At 36.8% G+C, this 26295-nt stretch overlaps 1 protein-coding gene and 1 long non-coding RNA gene across 2 annotated transcripts in view; one reads left to right on the plus strand and one right to left on the minus strand.

Moving 5' to 3' along the window:
* Nucleotides 1-26295, plus strand: part of LOC308190308 (uncharacterized protein) — a 373068-nt gene that overhangs the window by 218674 nt on the left and 128099 nt on the right. Inside the window, exon 1 of the transcript XR_013947059.1 lies at nucleotides 17962-18099. The gene's annotated coding sequence lies outside the window, so the exon portion shown is untranslated. Of the gene's footprint in view, nucleotides 18100-26295 lie in introns of the transcript that reaches the window.
* Nucleotides 1-26295, minus strand: part of LOC308190309 — a 53595-nt gene that overhangs the window by 12884 nt on the left and 14416 nt on the right. The gene's annotated exons all lie outside the window — the stretch shown is intronic.

Below are 26295 nucleotides of genomic sequence, written 5' to 3' on the forward strand. Positions count from 1 at the left end.
GCTGGGATACCATAAAGTGCCTTGTATACATTAGACTTCTTGTATTTGGGCTAACTGAAAGATTTATTTATATATTTATTTAGTCTCTAAAGGTGCCTGCTTAATTAGATAACTACATAGTAACCTGTTACTTTAATTTCATCAGAGAATTAATGTGGTGGGAGTTGGAGCTATTCTTTGAACCCTAGAGACAGTTTCTTCAGTCTAGAGTTGTGGCAAATGGAAGTCATAAGGAAGATATTTGCAGTGCTGCTGCCTGTACTCAATCTCTCAAGTGAGTATATTTGTTCCTTTTTGCTGTAAAGCTGTTTGGCATGATAGACTGTCAGTACAATACCTTTTGGGCTAGAATGGCCCTTCTTGGGCACTGAACAGCTTCATTTTCTTGATGACAGCAGCAAACCAAGAAATCCTCCTTCAGAAGAGGGACAAGGAGATAGAGGTGGGGTAACACCTCATCCTGCTGTCTGGGTGCAAACAGCAGTGCCTGTTGTACTCTCCTAAGGTACTCTCTCTGTTCTGTAAAGACTGTTGAGTACATGGAGTAGTGTGCTAGTCTGACCTCCTTTTCCTGCAGCTCTAAGACAACACTGTGTGACTAGACCAATGAAGTATATAGTAGTCACCAAGGCACTGAGCATGAATAATTCAAGATGGATTGAATTTTAAACTACTGAGAGTATCTTTGGAAGACAGATAAGCAGAGGTGGGGGCACAAGTCAAATCCATGGCACCAGATACCAAAACTGAGACAAAGGGAATACCAACTAATTAATTGCTTTTGCTGTGCCAAGTATGATATATGCCTTTAACTAGAATATGAATGAAATCAATCAAGGGAGAGTGGATACAGGCAGTATGGCAAAAGGCTTATGTGATATACAGAATAATTTTTGCTGCAGCTCAGGAAGTCCAAATAGACCCTCTCTCATCACGGATGTCTATTTTGTACCTTCAGTGTTACTTTCCCCAACAGATTTGAGAAACTGTCCTGTGTTTTGGGGATAAGGGAGGAGGCAAATGATCTCTTGCCACTGCACTTGTCAGATAAAACATTTTTAGTGTTTTATCACAAATAGAGACAAAAAAAAAAAAGAGTGGAAAAAGTCCAAAGTTTAGACAGCATTTTTGACTCCCAGTAAAAGGAATACAAGACAGATTTATTATTATTATTATTATTGCTATAGCTAACTTGTCATATTTCTATTTTATTAAGTAGTATGTGTTTGTTCCAGTTTATGTTTCTTGAAAAGGTATGGTGAAGGATGTCAATATGATAAAACTGGAAAGCATCCACCAATAGTGTATTACCACTATATAGGAAGCCAGTTGATGTAATCTTTCTGGATTTCAGTAAAGTTTTCGATACTGTCTCTCAAGGTATTCTGGGCAAAATGACCAGAATACAGTTAGATAAAGGCATAATAATACAGTTAGATAAAGGCATAATAAGATGGGTGGTGGCTGATGGGTTGGGCCCAGAGGGTTCTTGTAAATGGGGTTATGTTGGGATGATGATCTGTTTCCCAGGGTTACATTTTAGGACCAGTCCTCTTCAATGTTTTCATAAACGATTTGGATGTAGGACTTGAAGGCTTTTTGAGCAAGTCTGTGGATGATACCAAATTGGGTGGAGCTGTTGACCCTATTGAGGGTGGTGAGGCCTTGCAGAGAGATCTAGAGAAATTAGAGAGCCGGGTGAACAACAACAATATGAAGTTTAACAAAACCAAATGCTGGATTCTAGACCTGGGAAGGTGCAACCCTGGCTATACTTACAGACTGGGAGACAAGATACTGGAGATCAGCCCCACAGAAAGGGATCTGAAGGTTTTGGTCAACAGCAAGCTGAACATGAGCCAGCAGTGTGCCTTGGTGGACAGGAGGGCCAGCCATACCCTGGGGTACATCTGGCACAGCATTGCTAGCTGGTCAAGTGAAGGGATTGTCCTGCTCTGCTTTGTGCTGGTGTGGCCTCACCTTGACTACTGTGTGCAGTTTTGGGCACCAGAGTATAAGAAAGATATAAAACTGTTAGAGTCCATAGGAAGGCTGTGAAGATGGTGAAGGGTCTGAAGGGCAAGACGTATGAGGAGCAGCTGAAGTCACTTGGTTTGTTCAGTCTGGAGAAGAGAAGACTGAGGGGAGACCTCATCGCGGTCTACAGCTTCCTCATGAGGGGAGTGGAGGGGTGGGCACTGAGCTCTGCTCTCTGGTGACAGCGACAGGACCCAAAGAAATGGCTTGAAGCTGCAACAGGGGTTGTTCAGGTTGGATATCAGGGAAAGGTTCTTCACCGAAAGGGTGGTTGGACACCGGAATAGGCTCCCCAGAGATGTGGTGACAACACCAAGCCTGCCAGAGTTCAAGAAGAATTTGGACAGCGCTCTCAGATACATGGTCTGATTTTTTGGGTGGTCCTTTGGGGACTCAGGAGTTGTACTCGGTGATCCTTGTGTACCCCTTCCAACTTGGGATATTCTATGATACGGAGCTAATGTGTGCAGGATATTAAGATAATGCATTCCTTTCATCACATATCAGTAACAGCCATCAGAATAAAATAAATAAAAGAATAAAGCCCAGATGTCCCCAAAAGAATACAACAGATTCAAAGACTAAACCTGTTCACAAGCTTTCAAATATCTTGAAAACTATGAGACTTGTAAGCACTGATTCTATTCAATATCTTTCCTTTTATCTGAAATATTGGCTTTGGGTTTTGATTTCCCCGCCTCATCTCCAAAAACAAAAAATGCAAACAACCTCCCCTGGGCTAACACAGAAGGCCATGGAGATTTATTTTTTTCATAACCCTTTGTAATTCTGAAGCATTTCAGTAATTTAAAAGAGCTAAGTCAGCCCAGATATTTTTCCTTCTGCAAATCTTGAACTTCAGAGCTCTATGCCTTAGAAGCAATAATTCTCTTTACTGTAATAAGTTTTATCGCCAGATTTCTAAAGGATAAATAGCCACATTTATAAAAGCATAAATATGTTAGTGTCAAATTGGTAACTCCAACTTTCTGTGAGGTTACTTAAAATAAAGATATTCATCTTGTAGCTGAGAAAATGAGGTGCATATTTTTGCAAAATACGTAATACATCTTGATATTTAATAACGACATTAAAATCAGTTCATATATTCCCACATATATGCATTTTAAGCACACACGCACACACATACCAAATTCTTTAATCATTAGATAATTAAGATTTTTTAAGTATTCCAACATTTTGGAATACTGACCTTTCGAATATCTTTACATTTTTAAAGAGGCAGTAGACATAAGAACTGTATTATTTAAGCATTGTAGCCTTTGAGGAATATGTACTACAATAGTGCTGTGTTCTTTGAGATCAAAAGGCCAGCAGTGCTGGAGTAAGCACATCTCTTGTGGATTAATTATAATGAAATTACTCATTTGGAACACTATGGCAGAGCTTTGACACTACCCAAGCTGCAGTAAAAATTTCATGTGAGCTTTCTTTGCAAGGGGAGAAAAGCTGCAATGACAAAAGATGTTTTATTTATAGCAACTGTCTGTACCAGTGAGAGAAGAGCTACTGCTCACATTTTGATAGCCAATATTTTCACTGTAGCAGGTAGTTATTCTTCACCTACAGTACATCTGTGATGCTTAAAATAGATATACATGATAGGAAGAATAGAAATTCATTTAGCTATTATCTTCATGGCCTTCATCTGAGTGAAAGATCTCTTGAAATCTGGAAATTCCACTTTTAAAGAGACATTTTTAGTTTTAGAAGTGGGAGGGAACAAAATGTCTGAAAAAAGAGAATATCTAAGCTTTCTGAAACATAATGAAGCTCTCCAAATCATCCCCGATCTGAGGAAGCTGTTTGGAATTGCATCAGACCCAAGTGTACACATAAACAATGTTGGTATATTTGTGGGCTAGCGCAGATTCTCCTCCCATTTATGGCTAGAGTCCGTGCTCCTAATTTCCAATGCAGGAGAAGTCCAGCTTAGTTTGTTTTATATAAAATTGCTTGTGCAACTTATCAAAAGGTCAAGAAGAAAAAACAGAGCTGGTTCAAAGCAATTATTAGTGTAGTCTATGGATTGAGCTGAATGAGTCACGTAGTTAAGGGCAGCACAGAACTTGAACTGGATACCAAGATCAGGGTGTTAGAAATAAGATTTAGTTAAAGAAATACCAGAATAAATAGCTCAGTTTTTCTCTCTTTTGAGCTCTCTTCTGTCACCCTGATAAATAAAGGAGTGCTGTGTTATTTCTCTCATTTATACTGCCCTAGGTAGTGTCTGGGCTAGCAAAACAAGAGAGTATCTTGTGACTGATAGTGGTACAGATCAAGGGTCAAAGCAGCCTCAATGTCAGCGCAGATTTGCTAGGTCAGGTAATATGGCTGTTCTGTCAGTTCAGCAGCGAGCCCACAACACAGGCCAGAGGCCACATCAGGTCACCAGCACCAGAAAGATGACCTTCATTGTCTTTGAGTCTTCTATTCAGCACTACTTTTGTAGTATTTTCCTCAAAGCAAATAAAATCACTTTACAAACAGCACTCCAGTTAATTTCAAACTCTCTAGGAAGGACAGTATTAACTGTTTAAAGTCTCACCTGGTACTTTTTCCTTAGAAGAATTCTACATAGCTAAATGTGAAGATTAGAGAGGAGGAAAATAAAATTAATGCCTTAATTAATGCCTAAGCTATCAAATGTTTTATCCATTCTTCAGTAAAAATACAAGAAAAAAATGTTCTTGCTTAGTGAGAAGCTGCTTTTTAAAAGCAAGTTTCAGCCCTAGGATTAAGTTAGTTTGAAGGTCTCTGTAGACAGCGCCTCTAGGCCTTCCTTAATGTTATACAACAGCACAGATGCGTTTTCTCTTTGGATGCTTTGGAACGATTTATTCTATCCAGGCTAACACATGGCAACCTGAGATAGATCAGATTTCAGGGCTAGGTTTCTGGTTGGGACACTGAATCTTTTTGTTAACATGACTCATTACTTCAAAGATAACATCTGGGTGAAATACATTCAATTCTCAAGTACATCTAGAGCTTTTCCCCTTCTGTTGCTTTCAGTGAAGACCATGAAACCTGAAGTACCTGAGAGCTAGGGGCAAGACTGCACTGAAGACTGTATCTATGAAGAATAGCATTTTTTACTGAGGAACTTAAAGGCTGTCATAAAATACATTTTAACAGTTAGAGAGATTGGGGTGAGAAATTTGAGGTTGCAACACAGTATCCTAAAGATTATTGAAAATATAGAAATTAAAGGAAGATCCACAGATTTCTTCAAAAGACAAGCAGTTTCTGTGCTAAAATTTGTGCAATACTAGTATTTGTATGCATACTGCAATTACTCCTGAAGCCTCAGCACCGTATTATAACATCTCTGTCTCTCTTGTAATAATCTGGAATTTCTGACAAACTCTGAAATTTCACTGACAAGAATTTACTGGCTGATGGAGAAGAGGGTTTGTTCCGGTGATGTTCAGATTTCTTACACTATTCATTTGAAAAATAGGCATGAACTATGACTATAGAAATTAGGAGCTTCCAGTTGAATCGTGGACAGGGAATTAGACTTGTGCTTTTTATGGTTAGAATTGAAAAATGAAATTCATTTTAAACACCAGGCTTAAATCTACATTTGTCTTAAATGATAATGGAAAACTTTAGGTAAACTAAATAAGCAGTTCTGTAATTATGGATGAGTTTCCAGAACTACAAGCAAATGTAGAAAGTGAGTATGTGGCAGATTTATTTCAGATTATAAATAATTTCAAAAAAGCTTAGTTTCTATGATTCCAATTTAAGTACAAGGGAGCTCTAAATCCTTTCCAATCTTGGTTTTGTGTATCCTACTGATCCTACATACACCTTTATCAGTTTCAATCCCCAAATCACTTTTCTCCTACAAAGCGCTTGTCAGTTAACCATAACCAATAAAGAATTTCCTGAAGTTTCATTATATTTGTGAGCATAAACTTCACTATATTCGATATGTTGGTTGCAACATCAATTTAAGCATCTTGCAGTTTTGACAGAAATCTCAGTAGATTAGCTGTGAGTTATGTAGGGAGAACTGTACAATCATAGATTAGCTGAGATGAGTGAATGAATGTGAGTTATTCTGAATTCCAAATTAACATGCTCAACTAAGACTGTCCTTCCAGGAAACTTTTGCCATCTCCTTGGAAGTAGCAATTATTCTACAGCAATACTGATGCTTCAGTGAACCATCTACTATTGTTTTACTTCAAAGGAAAGCAATAAAGTAATTCAAAACTCTGGGATTGTCTGATATTCTAGGGACCACCTAGCTGAACAACCATTCTGCCAAACCGTTATTAAAGTATCTCTGAAAAATTGATCTATTGGAAACAGTATTCTATAACAGAAGATCAGCTTAGTTATCATGATCCCTGTGGGATCCCAGTGGGTTTTTCCAACAAAAAACCCTGGCTGGCATGTTAAATACCAAGAAGACATTTGTTTTCTAGGTAATAAAACTAGAAAAAGACACACACAAAACAACAATAACAACAAAAACACCCCCAAAACAACTAACAAACAAACAAACAAAAACCACCCAAACAAACAGACAGACAAACAAAAACAACAGAATTGTTCTTCTTAGTATCCTTAGGAATTTAATTAAATCATTGCAAAACAACTTTGTAATGATTAAGAATTCTGAGATAGAACTCAGTTGTTTAAAATAGTAGTTATTTGTACAGTATTTCTGAAAACAACCACATTACCAAATTGCTTTATTTAAAGTGGTCCTAAGCTTGTTTTAAAATCAAAAGACACCTTATTTTTTCCCATGCAACAACACAGGAGCAATGGACTTAAACTTTAGTTCTATGTGATTTTGATAAGCAGGTTCTGAAAGTTAAGAAAAGGTGATTTAACACCACTGCTTAGTGGAGAACAACGTAAAAACTTCTCAGAAAGCACTTATGTTGGTACAGTCACAGTGGAGTGCTGCAGTATGTGAAGGAAGGACTTGTTTAGGTACAGAAGTAGAAGAAACTCATTACCACAGAAGTTTGTCTAAGCTTCATCTGCTATACTCTCTCCAATGTTAAAAGAAATTTTAACAAAAAAAGTTCTCTACGTCATGATCCATCATATCAGGATAAGGCAAAACAAATGTAATAATATTTCTTAGCTTAAAATCCATTTAGGCACATTCCAGCTGGCTATCCCAGAGCTGATCTAATGTTTCTCAGTACTTTTGGTAAAATTTAATATCATGATAGGTTTTGGGAAAAGGACAAAAGAAGAACAGGCCCAGGAGAGTTAGTGGGATCTCTGGGTGGGTTCAGGGATTCAAGGAGGAGAATGGCTGGAAGCTTTTGAAACTATTTGGTGGCCAATCCCTTTTCTCTCTTTTCCCTCTTCAGGGATTTCTAAGAACTCCTTAATTCTTAGAATCATTTCTGTTTAGGATTTAATATCTCCCTCTACTTTGCATATACCTATGTCCTTTTTCATGTAGTCACCTTCCTTCTTACCCCTTTCAGTTAATGTGCAAGTATGCCCATTCAACTCTCTTTCAACTGTTTCCCAAGTTGTTGTAAAGGAATGCAGAATAAATCCTCTCTGTTTTTCTACTAGTACAGAGAAAGGCCAAGATAAAAAACAGAAGAGAGGACACTCGTGCATATTACCTTGCTATCAAAACAAGTAGGAATCTTGCCAGGTGGTAGTTATACATCAGTTAAAGTCACCTGTCCTACAGATAATCAAAATAAGCAATCTGCCATGCTATCCTGTCTTCTGCCCTGTGCTGCTGGATTGGTATTTGGGCATAAATAGCCACAGTTTAGGAAGACACTGATGAGTGAGATTCATAATTTGATACAGCCACTCCTGGATATTGCTACTGTGTAAATGAAAGAGAAGCAGTATCTCAGGACAGTTTGGTACAGCTGCTGACATTTTTGAGTAACCAGGGTTGGGGTAAAGGTGGTTGAATAGAGGCAGCAGGCTTAAGATGGGTGCAGCTGTTTTACTGCTAGAGATCTTGTACATAAAGTGAAATAAATACAATGACAAATAGCCTTTTTTTTTTTTTTTGGTAGAATAATTACATGCCTACTAGTGGTTGTATAGTACAAAGAACAGTATCAAGATATTCCTTTCATAACCAGAACTGTGGCAATGGTACAACGAATGCATAAGGAAATCATGTTTACTGCTGCTAAGAAACTCATCTAACATACTGAAGTCCCAGTCCCCAGGCAGCGTATTAGCTGTCATATTTAAACATGTTTTTTATCTCAGTTCAGGGCTTAGCAACGGGAGTTGAATTGCAGTAGAGTCATACTGACACCAGGAGGTTATCAGCATTCCTGGGAAGAGTTGTATGAATATGGAAATGCTAACGTGTGTTGCAAAAGCTTCTTAAAAATGCAGTCATTGAACAAAAAAGCAACAAATAAGACCTGGAATGTCCACTTTCACTGTAGGCTTTTCATCTGATACTTTATTTTCAAGACAGGTATCCTTCTCTCCTTCTTGGGGTTGTAGCTTGGGGGCTTTTCAGCTAATCCTGTGTACCACGTACCTGTATGTATCAGGACAACATCTTTCCATTGATTGTCATAGTAAGGGGGGTGCAATTAATAGGAAAATATCTGCAAGGATAAATTCATGGATCCATTCACACAAAGGAAAGGGGCATGTATGAAATTCTAAGTAATAAAATATTGCAGAGGACAGTGGTGGCTCCCCTCACTTCTAAGGCTTGCTTTTTTTTTTTTTAATCCCCTGTTAATTAAGGTGTGGTGTAACTGGCTAGATTCTAGCAAATCTGTTGAGCCCTTGTCTCTGCTGCTGGTGGTACTAACTTCCACAAGCTTGTGCTGATTCATTCCAGTAAGATGTAGTGTACTGTGTGTATCATCAATTATTTATTTATTGTGGTTTGTATATAATAACCATAAGCAAAAAAGTCTGCTGCTTCTTCCTTTTCCTTGAGAGGCTGATGAGGTGTAATTGCTATAAATTGTTCCTGATATCATCATCTGTTGGCTTTTTTTTTTCTTTTTTTTTTCTTTCTTGCTTTAGATAAATATAGGTATAAATCAGGAAACAATAACAATTCAGTTATTCTCATCCAGAGTAATTCTGAAAGAGCATTGAGTCTATTATTATGTTACATTCAAAGAAAGGTGAGCAAAACATATAAGCAGCTGTTGGTATGGGAGATAAGACTAAGATAGTTTGGTTTTAACAGCAAGTTTATACTAGTGCTTGATGCTTCTAAGATCATACTTATGAGAAAAAATAAATATTGATTGACTATAACAATATCTGATATTTAAAAACAAGGAGGCTTATGATAAGAATGACCGCTGGAAATAAAATAACTGCTTTCTTCCCCAAAAACAGTGTTTCAGTTTTAATCTTCCTGCTTTGTTGTTTCTGTATTTTGTTACTATGGTACATATTGCTCCACTGTAAGAGTTCCACAGGATCATACAACCAAGAATCAATGTGGTCTCTGTAAATGAAATGCAATTTGAAATCTATGGATTTGCTAATACAAACATTTTTGTTAATTTTGTCTGTCTACAGGCAGACAGCCTGTATATCAAGTCTCAGCTTACTGGTGAGAGGATAGGATAGAATAGGATATCTTGAGTTAGAGGGGACCTACAGGGATCATGAAATCCAAATCCTGGCTCCACACAAGACTACCTAAACCTTAAAGTATACATCTGAGAGGATTGTCCAAATGATTCTTGATCTCTGTCAGGCTCAGTGCTGTGATCACTTTCCTGGTGAGCATATTCAGTGCCCAACCACCCACTCAGTGAAGAACCTTTTTCTTATATATGACCTGAACCTCCCCTGATGCAGCCTTTTTTCTTTTTTTTTTTCCTTTCTCCCATAGGGGGAAATGTATTCTGCATAGAAACAAATACTTGAATGTAGATGTTTATACTTTGAGTTTGAAAACAACCAAAACTTAAGGAAGTCATCCTGTATTTCTTCATTTTGAGTTGTAAGTGTGAGGCCATTATATCTTTTTTAAAGTCATGCCCAACTCTGTCACAGTCAGTGATAACCTGGACAGTAATTTTTAGTTCTTGGGCAGCTGAGCTGATGGAAATACAAATCTGTTTCAGATAATGAAGCCATATCTCTGCTACCTAGACTTTGCAGGGTAAATCAAGGAATATAGGTGAGTATTACAACTGTTCATTGTGGGTAGAGGCTATCTGTATTTAGTGGTAAGCTTAAATATTGTTACAGCAAATAAGTAGAGCAAATGTCATCAAGAAAGATTTGTTGATGAGACCTTCCGATTTCTTATTTCAAAGTCATTGATACTAAATCATTTGTTTTCCACACTATTATTTTTTTAAGCTGCTAGATAGTATCATTTCCATTCTTTTTCTGATCTGTGGCCATGTACAATCTATGTATTTCTGCTAAAACAAATGTATAGTAAGAAAAAAAAAAACAACACAAACATACAAAAAAAAAGCCAGCTAAGGCTCAGACAGTTACTTGTATCAGGCAGGGGAAGTACTCTGTCACCTGGAGTTAAATTAAGAAAGACATCTACTTTGTTGGACATTGCAGGGAATGAATGTGAACCGTTAGTATCTGTCAGAGATGTGGGGGATACAGAAAGACAGACAGATAAGTACTCTGTTTTTACTGAAGTGAGTGCAGACTTCATGCAATTATGTAGCCCTAATTCTGGCATAGCATTATGTTGGACTATTTGTGCTTCATAACAAATTTCTCCTTAGATTAATGGCTAACACTAGCCTGGAAACTTTTATTGTACTACCACTAGGTGGTGAGGTCGGCTAACAGTTTGTAAAACCGATGCACTTCCCTCCGGGGTGAGGAGATTCCTCCCCTGAAGGACGTGACACAGTCGCCTACCCAGTGTCGGAAAGGACATGCAGATCTTCTGGTTCTTCACAGAAAGAGTAAGTCCCGTCTGCAGGGGAAGTCACCATAAACCTGGTGCTTCACTGTACTTAATCTGTACAAGATAAAATATCATCTTAAAAGTATTTGCTCTACCCTTTTGTTGGATTATTTGAGAGACTCTAAATTCCCTCCATGAAATGAGTCATAATTTAAATTCCAGTAGAAAATGGAAAAAGAGACACAAAGTTAAGCTACTTCTCTATTTCACTGCATTCTATCTTACAATTTAAATCTGTGCAGTGAGTCCTGTCCATAATTTCTCCCCCTCTCTCTCAAAATCACAAAAGAACAAACAAAAAAATAAGCAAATAGAAACGAATGAGAATTCCACTGAGAAAGCTATATATTCAGTGTTTTATCTAAACTCTCTAAACTGTTTAATTTTTAGAGTCCACCAAATACTTAATCATTCCCTTATCATTAACCCCAGAATTATCCCCCTCCTCCTGCCCCAGCCCTTATCAAAAAATGGCAACAAAAATACAGGAAAACAGAACAATTTTGAATTTTGTGCATTTGGTTGGAGTGGAATACAGGAAAGAATAGTTTAGGTAAGGGGAGGGGGGTGTTTTAGTTGTCACATTTCCATTTTAAGCTTCCCAAATATTTTACAAAAAACAACCAACAAACAAATATTTATTTTCATTTGTAGCATAAACAGAATGATTATGTGAAATAGTCTTTTTGATTTGGGAAAACAGCATTATTTACCAGGAAAAAAATAAATTGACAATTCAGCTTTGGTTTTGGTTTTAGGGGAGCTGGAATATTATAAATTATATAAAATTGCAAAACAGTTGAATGACTGAGTGAGCAGAGTCATAAAGTAGAAAAAGTAGGTATTTTTACTAACTAGTACATTAATCTTATGAAGCATAATGGCTTAGTGGTAGACTTGGCAGTGCTAGGTTAATGGTTGGACTTGACGATCTTAGAGGTTTTTTCCAACCTAAATGATTCTATTATTCTATGGTTCTATTTGGGGAATAAATTGCATTTAAATATTTCCTTCTTATTTATAGTTTATTGTAATTATTTGCAGGACAAAATCCTAATTGTAAATTTTATTTTTCTCTTCTGTGTTTTGTGATACTTAATTCACAGCATTATGTACCCAATTGTAATTCTTCCCCCCCCCCTCCCCCCCCAACTTATATTCAGAAATAAATGCCAGTCTAGTAGTAGATTAACATCTACTAGATGTGCAAAGTTTTGTGAGAATTATTGTGGCTCCCTGTGAGGCCATTTGGGCATTATTGAGAGGGGTGTTGTGTGGGATGTGCACTGCCTTTTTTGTATATATGTTCATCTTGTATATTACAAATTTGAGTACTGAAATTAAAAACACATTTATACTGATTTTAATATTTTTAACTGACCCAATGATTTCATCAATAAGGTAGGATTTACGTATAAAAATGCAGTAACTTTCAAGTTCACCAAATAATATTTTCTCCGCATATATATATATATATTTATACATATAAATGTATGAAAGGGATCCACAAAAATCACAAAGAGGCAAGATGAAAATCAAAAAGTAAAATACTGAGGGAGATAGAGAGCATGAGAAAGGTGTATCTGTTCGAAGAACAAAAATTAACTATTTTAAATCTCATATTACATAAACAAGTATACCTATGCTGCTGATGAATCCTTTTCATTTTCTTTGATGTTGTTGCAATGTTGTTGAAGTATGCACTTCCCTGGCATGTGCTAAGAGACGGTCACAAGTCCCATTGCCCCCTGCCAGATGTACTTGAGTATTAGTAACAGGAGATCGTCTTTGTGATTAATGTCCTGTCAAAACAGGATCTGTCCAGATCCCTTCCTTCATACTTCCAGGGGATTATTTCAGGCTAAAAAGTGTTTGAACGGTTTTTCAGTGATTAGAGGAGGGAGATGCTGCTAAAAATTCCTACAGAAACAGAATAAGCTTAAAGATGAAATACAGAAAAGCTTTTCTGGTCCCACTATTGTTGGAGGCAGGGTGGCTTTCAAACTTTGCTATATGGAAAGCTGCCTAGTCCTGGCTGAAATTCACCAAAGCAGTTCTTACATTTGAGATAAGCTGTGGATGCAAATCAAGTGAAATGCCACAACCTTTCCACGTGTCAGGCACCTCCTCTAAAAAACAGCTTTCCCATCTAATGCTACTTCCCAAATTTTGGGGGGCATAGCAATATTGCTCAGTCTTACACCTATATTAGAAATGTATTATGCTGAAAAGGGATTCATACATGGAAGAGGGTCTGCACATTTTGTACGTATAAAGCAAATTCTTCTCAAGTGCTAAATCCTGTTTCAAATAACTCTCAGGGAAGCTTTAATTTTGGCCCTGTGTTGATGCCAAGAGGGAACTGACTTACTACTCTTCTGAAAGCAAACAAACAAATAAAGAACCCGTAGTTCTGAGTCTATATTGATAAATTATTCTGAAAACAGAAACAGCAGAAAATACTAGTGTAGGTTTTTGTTTTGTTTTGTTTGTTTGCTTGCTTTGGAAGGTGTGGGAGAGGTTTGGTATTTACATCTATTGTTCTTAAGTCTACTTTTGACTTTAACATTTTTTTTTAATGGATTTCTTAGGTTTAAATGAAGGAAGCATCCTTTTGCCTGCATCAGCTGAAATTTAAGCAGGATTTACATCTCCAGCTTTTCAATAGCATCATACTGGGGATCATGTCCTTGCTCTCATGAATGCTTTCAGCCACTGGGTGGAGAACTTGTCTAACAAACTGTCTCGCTATGACAGAGTGAAAATCAATCCAACTATACTTTGCTGGCTGGGCAAATTTGTTTAATACAGGTCATATATTAGGCTTTTCTTTTCCAGTGGTCAACGTGGTTCAATTTCCAGCTAGGACATAATTTGCACAATAACCTGAAGTTGAAATTAATACTAAGAAACAAGCTGTACTGTGCGTAAGAAAAATCCATTAACCCATCTGCATTAGAGGAAGAAGCTGACCAATGGAATTGAAGCACATTTGTTATACTCTAAGAAGAAAGTTTCAGACAAATATCACAGGAACCAGGATGACACTCCAATAAGATAACTTTAGGTTTAATCTTAGCTGCAAATAAGAATATTATTATGATGATTTATTTGTAGTACTATCTTGTCTAAAGGACTCAGATAAAATCAGAGCCACAATGTGCTAAGCACTGTGCAATTATATCCAGCAGAAGTTGTTACCTTCCAAGTGGAGCTTGTTTTTTAAGTAGATAAAGGTAAGGATCCATTTCAAGACAGAAGAACAAAACAGAGCTGTCCAAAGTGATGGAGTTGGTCAATAACAGAGCTAAGGATAGAATCCAAGTTTCTGATACTTGATCATGTCTCCTCGTTACCTGGTAGCCCCCGTGATACTAATGCTTACATGTATCAATCTGGTAAGTGCTATTTCAAAACAGAGCAGGCACGTCAGAATCTGGGGCTCTACTAAATAAAGATTTTGAATGGTGACATAAAATATGGGTAAAAACACTTTAAAGGGATGGCTTCCCAATAGTAGTTTAGTAGGGGGGGGAAGGTTTATTTATTTATTTATTTTTTAAACAGAAGTCAGCTCTACTCAGAAAGAAGAAAATGTTTCTCCTTTATGAAATCAAACTTCCTTTCCTATGTATGTTCTGCAAAAAGTTTAAAATTCAAAGGAAACATTTTCATCAGTGTATTGTGTGGTGTAACATAATGTCTAGTATGAAGCCAAAACTTTTGTGAAACAGAGATGTCTGTTCTTCTAGTAGACCCTGCTAAGAACTAAATAATTTACAAGGTATTGCTTTTGCCTTTTAAAATATGTGTGAGGTGACAGCTCTCTGGATATTACTTATGATGATCTCCTTTATATCAAGTTGGAATATTTCTATCATAAAAAAGTTTATCACAAACAAGTGTCAGACTAAATTAGTAATACAGGATGTTCTTACATATATACTTGTATTTGGTTTAGAAAGATGGAAATTATTCTGGGATGGATTACATCAGCTTTACTCTTATTAAACAGTAACTTCTGCTGCAAGTCATCTCAGTGGTCAGTAAGAGTAAAGTAGTATGGAAAAAAATATGGGTCTAGCAAGATTAGTGACAAAAAACTTTGAATGGAATTTGAAGAGTGGCAAAATCCATCATTTGTTATAGATAATATGAACTGGCCTTCTGTGGGTGCCTCTGCCCTCTGTCTTTGCTTCCTTATATATGTGTATGCTTTAAAGATAGCATTGCCCAATTAATCATTTGCTTGCTATCCATCTAGCTGGAAAAAATATCTTATTGGTAATGGTTGTTGAAACTACAAGTTTGTGTAAGTAGCAAATTGGTTGAATATTCAAATTATTTTTGTGGCTGAACAAATCAACAAAAATCATCATTGGATCAGAACAAATAAAAGTTTGTTTGTTCTTCCTCTTTAGAGTCAGAAACAAAATTAATTCAGGTTGTGCTAACCATGGCATTTGCATTGGGATATGGAAAGAGAAAAACATAGTTACAGATATGCCATGTCACTGGTGCAGATAATTTGCCTAACATTTGCCTAACAGGCAATGCAGGTAATTTTGCTCTTCCTGAGTGAAGTAGATATCCTATGTCTATAGGAAAACTGCTCCATTCATTGACCTATGGAGCAAGTTCAGGAAAATTCATGACATGACATTTAAAGCTTTGTTCTGTGGCAAGAGTATTTAAATCTGGAGTTTCCCTGAGAAAGTGGGGTTTGATGAGGGCTTCCTTGGAGAAGCAAGATAGAGATAAGTTTATTCCAGCTGTCATCCTGATATTCCATAAGACTTTAAGTTATACAGTTTCACAGAGAAAGACAGAAATCTTTTCATCTGCTGAAAGATAGAACAGTCATAAGCTTTCATTACAGAACAATAAAAGAGGATAGGGCAGGAGTCAGCCATAGTTGTGTGACTAAGATTTGTGTGTTACAGCATTCTAGTATATTCTTTTAACAGTACCTCACAAAGAAAACATAAGTAAACTCCCAGATTTACCTTACTGGACTTCAGTTAGCATATCCTGTATGACATGCACAGCCCTATTTTAATACAGCTAGTCCAGATTCCTCCTTCCAGTATTGAAGGAGAACACTGGAGCTCAGGAGGTCATCTATATGTGTCAGTTTATTCTGCATACTGTGAATCATAAAACTTGTCCCAACAAGAGCATAAACATCCCAAGTACAGAGATTATTTTTAAACTCTGTGTTTAGGTAGCTACTTTCTAGATGCACAGGGACCTTTGTTTCAAGTTTCCTGACATAAATTAGTATGCAGTAAGAAAGAGGCTTTTATTGTTGATGTCCTGAGAGGAATTTTGGAGGAATTTACCTTTTTTCTGCTGACTACAAGGAAGAGACTCGAGTTTAGTGTTCAAAGCTGGACAGTAGGAAGGGTACTGTACTCACACATGACTTCAGTGCTCAATTACAGTTAATGACCAGATGCCTTTGGCCCCTTTAAAATCTGTGTATGTGTTATTATCTGCACTGGGGACAGAAACTCTCTCTAACTTGTACATTTGGGCTGTGCAGAAGTAAGAAATGTAATCAACTTCTGACTTTCTGTGCATGTTCAAACACACTCCCCCTTATTGCCCCCGATGTATAGTTGTCACAGTGTAAACATTCTGCTAAATGCTTCCTCCACCTGCTTCAAAGAATTAAAGAATCATCTCTTCACAGGAAAAATAAATGTACCAAATGTCACAATGCCTCAGGGGGATCGAAAATGATAAAACAAATGTTGTAACATTCTATTTTTGATCCAAAGGTAAACAAATGAAATGATGTGTGTACGTGTGTATACACATACATTCACTCTTTCGGTCATGTAATCCATCACTGAGGCTATTGGTTAAGGGAGAAATTGCAGTTCCAACGTATTTTCTAAACATTTAAACCTTTCTCATAAAATTATTTTGGGCTGAAAAATGTCTCCTGCTCATTTTCAAGCCAGGTCTCGGAAGTGAATTTTCTTGGAAGGTTTCATAAAAAAAAAAAAAAGTTCAGGATTTTTTTTTCATGTAATAACTTTGAAATACATTAGTTGACATTTTCCAGATGCACTTGCAGTGCTCAGCAGCTCAAAGAAAGCCCTCATTCAGGAGATGGACTAGATGGCAAAAAGCAAAGACAAATGTTCACCTTTAACCTTTCTGATTGCTATATGAGAAAAAAATATCATTTGATACTGGTAGAAACACTCCTGTTTTATGAGACATTAATCTGCTAGTTTTTCTTGTCTGCTTCTGATGGAGCTAGGTTCTTAGAAAAGGTGTACATCTGTAGTTTGCAGTGAAGTTAAATATACACTTTTTTGGGTACGAAATTAGGTCTAGATTTCACATTTCACTGGTGCAACCAGTAGAAGGAGGTGGTTCAGAAAAGAAGGAAAGAGAAAGGAAATGCCTCACTGTTTTCCCTTCAAAGTTTCCAGGAAATGATCTTTTGAATTTCAGATGGAAGAAGAGGATTGCAGACAGCTTAGGCTCCAGATCATGTGTGTGGATCTCAAAGGAATGCAGATTAATATTAGAGATTTTGTGATCTCCTGGAGGCCAAGAATGGCTGATTCTTAGGAGTGCCCAGAACTATGCTTATAAAATATATTTATTACTTTACCTTGTTATAGTCAACCCTCTCATTTATATTAGACGCATATGCTCTTTGTAATATTAAGCTGTTAACTGTTTAGAGGGGAGCCTGTATATGTTCTTACTGCTCTTAGTGCCTATTTTTGTGAGTCCAAACTCCACACTTTTAGCTATTCCTGGCACAGAAAGAAATAATCAATAACAAACTCTGTGGAAGTCTGAAGCTAATCACAGCATGAAAGAACTAACAAATCATTTGACCTGGAGGCTGTGGTTTAGTGCTATCTCCAGTGTGATTTTTGTCAGGCAACTTAGGATATACTTGAATTAGCTTTACAAGAGTTAATGCAAGCACTTGAAGCATCTTATGTCCTTCCTTCTCCTAAGGGCATATTGACCTGCACCAAGTTCCATGCTGCTGCAGCTACACTGCTGCTCATGGTGCCAAAGCAGCAGAAGCTAGCTCAGGCGTCTCTGTACTCCACTGCAGTCTGCATCTTAGACATGTGTTGCCTGCTTCTAGAATAAAGGTAGGAAGAACAACAGAGTTTTTTGTGAGGACAAATGTATGGTTGATTATGAGATCCACATTTATGCTGAGCCCCAAGCCTGCTTAGACAGAATAGGAAATTCAGTATCGCATAGCAGTAGTATTCGTGCAGCTGCCTTCTCTTGTGCTGCTGCTTCTAGCTGATAGCATTTAAGCTGCTGACGTTTGAATCAATAACTAGTTATCCTTTTTCAGAATGGAGATCATTCAATAATGGAAATGACAACAAAAGCTAAGGTGGACTCATCTGGCAAAATGAAAGCATTCATGTCAGTGGTATTAGCAGAGATTTTAGAACTCCTTTCTCAGCTGTCAAAATTTCTCCTATTCTCAAAAGGCAGCTAGCCTTTTTACAGGGGCTCTGCTTAAATTCTGACAGGATTTTTAGCTGTTTTGCTTGATTATCTTACTTCTTCAGAGCACTTTATCAATCTGTCTGATTTGAAAAAGATAAATCAAAACCTACTAACGTGGACTTTGCTATCAAATAGAATGTCCCTGATGCCATGTACTGGACTCTGACACCTGATGATTTCAAATCTGTTTGCTTTACGTTGAAAGTAAGGAAAGAAAAAAATTACAACTGGATTAAAAAATGTCTGGCTGAAAGTTCACATTTCCCCAGCACCATTTAGTAAGGTCTCACTGAAATCTGTGGAAAGTCTCCCTCTGGCTTCATGGAACTTGAATAGAGTCCGTATGGATCACATTATCATTCCTGTATTTACAGCTTGAGTTAAAGCTATGGCCATAGTAATTTTCAAAGGGCAGGAAGAGACTGTTGATATTGTAAGCAAGAGTGCAAATATTTGTTGCAACTGAAGGCTTTTTTCCACGGAAGCCAGTTAGAACAGGGAGCAGAACAATGCAGTGAAGTAATCGAAGATTTCATTGTGGACTGCAGTGAATACAGTATCAGGTTGCAGAAGCAGTTAAAATACTTTTGCCAGGTATCATTGGCAGAGCATCAGATTTTTTATACAGAATGCTGAAGAGGATGGAAAAATCTTTCGTATCTTGATGTTTTCAGATGCATTATTACACACTCTTCAGCTTTTTCCTCACAAGTTTGGCTCATTTTTCTGAGGCTTTAAATAGCTAAAAAATGGCTTTCCTAAGTTGTCCTGTTATTCTGTTATATTCTGTTATTTCTTTCTGGCATGTATGATATTGTGGAATGACATCATAGCCATTAAATCTGTCTGTCTTGCTTTAACAAACTTGTTTAAGGTTAACTGAGGCACAGGGGTTCTATTTCATGTATCTGATGCTACTCTAACTGCAGAGCACTAATTCATAATCTCTTTAAAACAATGAAAGAATAATGAGTAAGTGGGTCACTGAAGTTGTTTCAAGGCTTCTGCACTACCAATACTCTAATTCATATGTTATATATGATTGAAGCACTTTTCATTTCCTGAACTCTTCATATTGCCAGGGAATACAATCCATACTTTTTTCTTGCTATTTTAGTAAAGGCTGCTGATTCGGCAGTAAGTAAGTAAATTAGATTTAATATTAATACCCATGTTAACTGCCTGAGTAATGACACCTACAGTACTTCCCATCATTAATCTTTTCTTAAGCAGATTATGAACTAGGGTAAACATTACACATATATATATATGTCTATATATACATACATACACGCACACATATTTACACATAATCCCAAGAGATATAACAGTATGAGAAGACTGATAAAGTGTAATACTGCCGTAAAACTACTGAGTATAACTCATTACATTTCTCTACATATCCATTTGTGTGTGTGAAATAGATTAGCCAAAAATTTGAAAAATACAGCATTGTCCAGCTGAAAGCTCCACAGAGAACAGACTAGCTTTTAAATTACATATTTTATAATAGGCTATTATATGTACTAAAACAAATTTGAAACTGCGATTTAGAGATCATATCTTTTATGAGCTTCAGACAGGTAATTAAACTGTGTATAAGAGACTGAGATGATTCCTTTCCAAATTGTTGTCTAGGATTTGTTGTAGTCAAGTATCAGATGTTATACCCCACTAGCTCAAAACCAGCTGTGTTCCAAATATGATTACTTTGGGCAACCTGATCTAGTGAAAGATGTCCCTGTCCATGGCAGGGGAAGTGAACTAGATGATCTTTTAAGGCTCCTTCCAACCCAAACCATTCCATGATTCTATGATTGTTGTGGTTTCACACAGGTGTGTAGCTAAGTTCCACCATGCTGCCCTTCTCTCTTTCCTCAAAAGAACAGAGGGAGAAAATATGATGAAAAAAGGCTCATGTGTTGAGGTAAAGGCAGGGCGATCACTCACTGGTTACTATCACGGACAAACTCTTCTACCTTATCCCTTGTTTGAACTTAGCTGAGCCTGCTTTGAGCAGGAGGCTGGATAAGAGGCCTCCAGAGTTCTCCATTTTCCAACAGCCTCAGTTATCCTGTAATCCTAAAGGTATAACTGGATACCTACAGAGATTACTGTGCCGTACTGGAGAATATGTTTGTTACCTTCCAGTGTTGCTTTGTTGTTGTTGTTTTGGGGTAGTTGATTTTTTTTTCTTCTTTCTTCCAGAAACAAGTAAGAAAGTAAATTTCTACCAAAAGTTTACATTATAACTTTCTGAGGGGCTTTGAGCAACCTGATCTAGTGGAAGGTGTCCCTGTCCATGGTGGTTGGAATTAAATAATCTTTAAGGTCCAACTGAAACCATTCTATGATCCTATGGTTAAATAAAAATAATAGCATGTGCAGTAGAAATGATATTGAAATTTAAAATAATTTATATTTAAAAAGCTTTTAAATTTCCCCAAATTCATAGGAAAAAACTTAACTTAATGAAAAATGTATGCTTTTTTTTTTTCCTCTAGCTATCTTTTTTCTTCAGAAATGGGTATGAATCATGGTAAGTTTTTTAATAGTAGTAATCAAAAGGCTTTGCAACTGAAACCCGTCAAATTATGGCTTCTAAATGTAGACTTTTTTTTTTTTGTTAAATGTTTAGTATAGTCATTCAGGGAAACATAATGTTGTTTTATGCTAACTAGCACAGATTGAAAGTATTTTTCAGTCTCAATGTTGAGTTCTCTAAGAACCTTTGTTTATATTGTATCCTATTTATGTGAGAAAATGAACTTCATTTTAAAGCTGGTATCTTTGAAATAGAAGATAATTTGCACTGCGTGGATTCTGTCTGCATGGATTCTGTCTGCAATATCAGTAAAGTTTGCAAGGAAAAAGAGTGGTAAAAACAGTAATGTTTTAAGCAGTGATCTCTAATTTCTGTACTGATATAACTCTTTGAATTAGAGGTGTGACAATTTACCTAAATATCATACCAGTGTAAATCTTAATAACTTTTTGTGGAATTATATCAATTAAGAGTTAAATAGCCAAATATTGCATATGTCACTGAGGACTGCTTGCTGGCTTTCCTTTTATGCTAAAAATCAGGGTGCAATCATCACATTCAGGAAATCACTCCTAAAATTCCATTAAAAAATCTTTCTTGGGCCATTTCCAGAGAGACTGAATTCCTGGCAGTCCTAACAAATGGGATTTGCTCTGTTTCTTGAAATGAACCATAGTTTGAAGACAAGATTATGAAGGGATTGGCTGATCCACTATGAAATTTTAGATATTTGAAAGGTACATCACTTTTCCCAAAGAAAACAAAATTTATCAGCCTGGGAATGGCTATGTCATATATAATTGTGGGCTTTTGTGCTTTGGGGTGCAAAACACATGTATCAATATCAGGCTCACATCTAACCATCTACATTGATAACGTCATATAACATTGCTCCATGTCTTTAAAGCAGAACTCATGATTAGAAATGCAGAATCTAAGAGAAGTTTAAAGGTCTTGTACTTCATGGGTACATGGCTACATCACTGATATTTTCTTTATTTTACAGAAAGAATTTATTATCATAGAATCATATCATAGAACAGCTTGGGTTGGAAGGGACTTATTATACTCACAGTGTTCCCTTCACCATACTGTTGAGTATCACACAATAAAAAGTACTCTTTCTTGTATTTCATTCTCAATGGATATAACTACAGTAGTAGATTAAATAGAAAAGAGGTACAAAATTAGAAAATGGCATCTAATTGCCCAGAAAGTTTAACTGTTATTATCATGCTCCTGGGCATAATTTTCAGTTGAATCGTCTAAAACTTTCCCAGGCAACTGTTAAGCATCGTTTGGAAGATAGTTTGGACCAAGGACTGTCACCAGTAAGCATTTTTTATTGACCAGCATAGAATCTGATACCTGTGCCTGAAATCACTTGCTGAAAGTTTATGGCTAGATAAAAACATATACCCAAGCCTTCTAAGTCTTTTGCTAATGTCCTAGCTGCTAGGCCATTATCTCTTTTGCATGTGGTGGCAAACAGGAGCTTAGACAGCATGGTGGCTTAGACAGCAACCATACCTTTCCTTTGGTCTCTGAGTGTCCCTGCATATCCCGTTTTTCTCTGTTTTTAGAGGCCTAAATCTACAGTCATTTACTCCTGAAACTAGCCCTTCAGTCTCTGAATAATCGTATTATATTCACTGCGTATATAAGGTTCTGCTTAGACAGCACTTGGAGGATTTAATGAATAGATTGTGAAGTCTTTGGGACACAGCTTTTCTTATTTTTATGTTTGCAATTTATAGGGTCAATTTTCTTATGATTTCATCTAGTCCCCAAGGATACAGGTGCTCTGTAAGCCTGAAATACATTCCTCACCAGTCGCTCTTATTCTTGAGTACTTCCGATGCAACCAGACTGAAATGTGCCTCTCATATTCTGAGTGGCCTGGCTTCCTAACATTTTTTAAAGGGTCATTCGTTTCAGTGAGAGTTTGCAACTGCATGAAAAATTCACTATGTTTGATTTTAAATTCTTAAATTTTAAAAGGAGAACAATATACAAAATTATCTCTAAGAACTTAAAAATTACCACACCAAGATTGAATTATAGACATGATGAAGAGTTACATCTTACCCATATGAAATATTATTAATATATATTAGTCAATATTAGTATACCAGTATGAGGCCAGGAAGATTTTCAGAAGTCCTTAGCATCTAGATCTGGATGAGATTCAATGCGTAGTTATCGGCAGTCTAACACTGTGACTGAACTAGATTTCCAAATGTTTTTTTTGTCAGTATCATCCACTTTTAATGGGAGCAGGTGGATGAACACATTTGGAAATCTAATCCACTGCTATACTGGGAGATCAGGTGTTTTCAAACACAGATATATTTGTTAGTGCCCTGAAATTACACAAAGCTGTCTAGTTATTTGTATGTATTTCAAACATTTGTGTAGCAGTAAGATTGTGCTGCTCCCAAAAGGCCAAGTATTAGTCCCAAAACTAAAGGTGAAAAACAGTGATTCTTTTAGCTATCATCAGTTGTCTCATTTGCCACCAATTACTTTTTAACTTCATAAATCTCTGGGGATTTTAAGAGTAAAGCTTCTAAGCTTATGCAGCTTTGAAACTTTTTTTTTATCTGATTATTCACAGCTTGCTAATTCGTAATTGGACTTTTACAACTCAAAAACCTCCAGATTTCAGAAAAACTAATTTATTTTTTCTTGGTTTAATTGTGGTATTCACACTCAAAACTGTGGAGTGAAATTGCTTCTAGTAGGTTGTATGCAGTGTTCTGGAACTAATAAAATATATTATTGATTGCTTAATGAAAATCACTGCATTCACACAGATTTACTGTGGCTAAGGATGGTTACAACAGCTACTTCTTATTCTGTTTTGAGGATCACCTGCCATTTTACTTGGGTATATTGCTGCATATCAAGTGTGCTTTTAAATTAAGTTATGGTTGCCTACAGGGCACTATGTTGGGTAGTACCATTAAGGTACCCTTATACCTTTCCTTCCATGCAGTGCTACCCACTGCTTTTAATTTAGCTTAAGACCATCAAAATTAATTATGATAGAGTGTATTAAAAATTGAAATAGCAAATCAAAGAGTTTTATTAAGTACTCTTTAGATTTTCTTATGTGTTTAGTGGCTTTAGCTTTTTATTTGTTCATCATTGTCTAATTCATTGTGATTGCTATGACAAGGATTGGTAAAGTAGAATAGAAATGTCTAACTATGGTGGAAGGAACTATGACTCTCTCAGTTCCTACCTGGGCTTGAATCAGTTATATCATCCTCACATAATCTCACTGGATACCCCTTCTGGGAGAACTAAATGCACAACCTTTCCGTCAGTGATGGTGGCCTTTTGTACTTGTTGCCCTTGCCCTGTCAAGGTGTTTGGTCTGTGCACCAAGTAAAGGACTGATTGTACCTCAGGCATATGAACATGCTGCTGGTCCTCCTCCACAGTCCTGATGGCAAAAATTCAAGAGCCTTAAGGCACATCCTGACAACCATCATTGCACTGTGCTGAGTGTTGTAATGGGGGCTGACCTCCCACACTACCTACGGGAGGGACATGGTGTGCCCACTGAACCAAGTGGTTGGAGCTGGATTTATTGGGATCTTTTGTTTCATAGTTGGTAGGGGCTGGTAAAGCCCCATCCAGTGGTCCCCCTGGGTGGCCTGCTTCTGTATTATGTTGGTTGATGTCCAAGGGCACAGACCCTGTGAGGTCCCTCATGCAGAAAATTGTGCTGGGAGTTGGACTGTTAACTGGACCGTTAACCCTGTGGTTCTAGCACATAAACCTTTAACCTCTTGCTAAAACAGAGCAAACTTTTTCACACAGATGCCTGAGCTTGCTCAGCTCTCTGCATCTTCTGCATCTCTATGTCTTGCCACCTGGCTTCTGTGGCTGGAGAGACTCAGGACAGTGGGATGCATCTTCATCTGGAGAATAAGATCTGTCATTCTTTGGTGACATCAGATGTACAAAGCTCCACCCATGAGGCATAGTAACATCCATAGCAGTTTGCAAACTATTCACCTAGTGACTTCATGATCAGTATGGTCTTTGGTGGATGGGCTAACTATCAAATCTAACTTGCAAAAGGTGCCACGCATATGGTTCAGCAAGTAACTATTATGCTTTCATCTCATATTGCAAAGTCAGAGATTTGTAAAGGAAAAGACATAATCACCTATAACCACATTCAATCTCCTGCCTATTACAGGACAAAGAACTTAATCCTTTAATTTCTTTAACATGCCACAGTTCTTTTGGCATAAAACATAACCAAAAAGAAAAAACAAAAAACACCCAAACAAATCTTACATAAGTGACATAGTGCTGGATAATAGTCATATCCTTTTTGTTCCAAAGTTAGGTCTCTGCTTCAAATCTTGTCTTTGCTTCTAGTTAAATTTTGTCTAGATTCACTTTGGATCTTGTTGCACTTTTCCCTGCCAGATTAAACCCTTACTTACTATCAGAAATATGTTTTCCATGCAACCAATGTGCAAGTTATCTCCCGGTGATCTGACAGATCAACCAAATTTGTGCTTTTTCCACCTCTCACAGTAAATAACGTTTTGAAGGCTGCATCTTTCCAGAATCACTTCCAATACTTCATTATCCTTTTAGAACGATAAACATTAATTCTGGACATAGAATTCCATTATCAATTCCAATGTCATTAATACCATTTTACCACTTTTATCAAATATTCCCTTGCCTGTAAATCAATTAAAGATCATATAAACTCACTGAAGGAGACCAGTGTCAGCTGGTCATCTACCATGACAATAATTTTTCTTAATCTGGAGACAGAATCATTACTGTCAACAATAGGTTTCCTCATCTTACAAAAGCTTTTTGTTTCTAGATAGATGACTTTGCATTTGGCTGCATTAAAACGTATGTTTGCATCTGAACTGACCTCTCCAAGTGATCCAAGTCATATTCTTACAACTGACCTGTTCTCTGTATTATTTACTATTCCACCAATAGGTCACACCCAGTCCTCTGATTAATTGAAAGTAAAAGGAAATAGATTTTTTTTTTTTAATATAAATTAGTTTAATGCATGAGGCCATGACCCAAAGCCCATTAAAGTCACTGAAAGAATTTCTATTGAATTCAGGGAAGTTTAGATTGGTTTCTGAGTAAGTTGCAGTTCTGTTATTTTAGAAATTGTCCTGACTCCAGGGCTGAGCAAAATACATTATAGACTTTCCTTGCAGCTACAAATACATTTTTCATTTTACTTAGTTTGCTCTTTTTTTTTTTTTTT

Source organism: Anser brachyrhynchus (assembly GCF_964034855.1).
Source record: "Anser brachyrhynchus genome assembly, chromosome: 2".
Lineage (NCBI taxonomy): Eukaryota > Metazoa > Chordata > Aves > Anseriformes > Anatidae > Anser > Anser brachyrhynchus.